The sequence below is a fragment of the Oratosquilla oratoria genome, chromosome 43 (genome assembly GCF_046742065.1).
Source record: "Oratosquilla oratoria isolate Oo_2021 chromosome 43, ASM4674206v1, whole genome shotgun sequence".
Classification (NCBI taxonomy): domain Eukaryota; kingdom Metazoa; phylum Arthropoda; class Malacostraca; order Stomatopoda; family Squillidae; genus Oratosquilla; species Oratosquilla oratoria.
This window is the reverse complement of record NC_134819.1, coordinates 31,250,317-31,252,816: the sequence shown is the minus strand read 5'-3', so window position 1 is coordinate 31,252,816 and position 2,500 is coordinate 31,250,317.

Here is a 2,500-nt window from a genome sequence, read left to right as displayed (position 1 = left end):
GATGGTTGGTCGTAGATATTTCAACATTTCGGTTGTTGTCCACTCTACGAGATGGTTAGACATGATAGCCTTTTTACACACACGCATACACACACACACACACACACACACACACACACACACACACACACACACACACACACACACACACACACACACACACACACACACACACACACACACACACACTCTCTCTCTCTCAAACACACACACACACACACACACACACACACACACACACACACACACACACACACACACACACACACACACACACACACACACACACACACACACACACACACACACACACACACACACACACACACACAATATATATATATATATATATATATATACATATATATACATATATATATACATACATATATATATATACATACATATATATATATATATATATATATATATATATATGAACATTTTTAGAAGCTCTGCCAAGGATTCGAACCCTGACCGGTGCGTAAATAATCACAAGGTCAAGATGCTAGTGACTGAGCCATGTGCGATGGTTCAAAAGGACTGTACTAGTCCCCAACCACACTTCACGTAACATCATAAGATCTAGTCTTATTTTCATCCAATCCTAGTACTAGGCCAGCCCTCCGATAAGTTGTGTATATTAAAGATAAATTGAAAATTTTTCGAAGCTCTGCCAAGGATTCGAACCCTTGGCAGATCTTCTAAAAATGTTCAGTCTGTCTTTAACATACACAACTTGTCGGAGGGCTCGCCTAATACTGGGACTGGATGAAAATGAGACTAGATCTTCTGATGTTACGTGAAGCGTGGTCGAAGACTTGTACAGTTCGACTCCTGGCAGAGCTTCTAAAAATGTTCAATCTGTCTTTAATGTCTGTGCGTATGTGTGTGTGTGTGTGTGTGTGTGTGTGTGTGTGTGTGTGTGTGTGTGTGTGTGTGTGTGTGTGTGTGTGTGTGTGTGTGTGTCTGTGCGTGTGTGTGCGTGTTTATATATATATGTATATCCTCTATTAAGCCAAAGACATACCAAGTACAAAAAATATATATATTTATAATTTTTAATTTATGAACGAGACCCATTTGCATCCTCTGCCACCTTTCCTAACTTGCACTGTTATCGTATTTTCCATATTTCAATTTTTGTTTCCTGTTTCCTCTTTTTTCCAAAAGTAACCGTATAAAGTTTGGCTCTCTCCCACTAATATGAAACTCTCCTGAAAGGCAGAGAGGAAAAGAAGTTGCCCCCCCTTTTAATCACCACCAACTCCAATTCCCCCCACTTTTATCCCACCCTCTTTCCCCTTTCCTCTCCTCGACACCGCGTAATGTATAAATTTTCTTTTACTTTAGGTTCTTCCGTTCGCCTGTACTCCTTGGCCTCCCCTCCTCTCCTCCCTCCCTCCCGTCCTCGCTCTCTTGTCTTCTCTATCATTGTGACGTCATGTCGTCTTGAGTACAAAATATTCGATCTTTCTCGAAGCGCATTGGGTCGTGTCGCGTGCGCATGTTTCTTTCTTCATTCGGACTGGTTAATTATTACATCAGTTGCCATTCATGAGGAGTGATTATTTTTAAGCTAAATCCTGGGTCTCATTGGCATTAATTTTCCCCCTCCTGTTATTGCCAGTGGTAAGATATATTCGTACAGAATACATAAAAAAATATGACAGATGTAAATATCTCTTATGGAATAGCCAAATGTTGGTTCGACTTTGCAATACGCGAATGTTGACGCATCGGCCTTGTTATTGGTGGGTCTATGTTGGCTGTGAAGGAAATCAAGAAAAAATGAATGTGAATATAAGATGGGGCATTATGCATCATGCTTTAGCGGTTGCCATCCGTTATAGCTCCAACAGAAAACGGTAGAGGTGGAAAGACGGAAGAGAAAAATAAAGGAATGGAGAGAGAGAGAGAGAGAGAGAGAGAGAGAGAGAGGTAGCTTACGTCTGTGTTAATGAACATTACTACTTGTTCATGTGGAAACAGTCACCTGAAAAATAAAAGAATGAAAGAGAAAAAAGAAGAAAAAGACAATACTTACTGTTGCTTTCATCACGACGTGGGTTGCCTGCGTTAAAGTCTCCCGACACGTTCAGACCTAGAAACGTCATGGGAGGTTATGGTTCACAGCGTAATAAAATCGCCCAGCGGCAGGCAGAAAGATGTTTGCAAGAACTCTCCCCGCTGCTTGAGGGCTTTTGAAAATGGATCCTGAGTCTCTTAAAAATAAATAAATAAATAAATAGAAAAAAAATAAAATCAGCTACCGACACTCACGTCTTCGCGTTGGAAAATATAAGAACATAAGAATGAAGTAGACTACAAGAGACCACAAGGCTTAAACTAGGCGGTTCCATGTCCATTACCAAGAGCGTGAACAGTCCTATTCTTCTCCTTCGTCAATCCCATCTCTTCCTTCAACCATCCCCTTTAATGGAACAAGCGTTCCCAAATGGTTCCAACAATATTCTTCGTCTTCTTCATTTCGAAACTT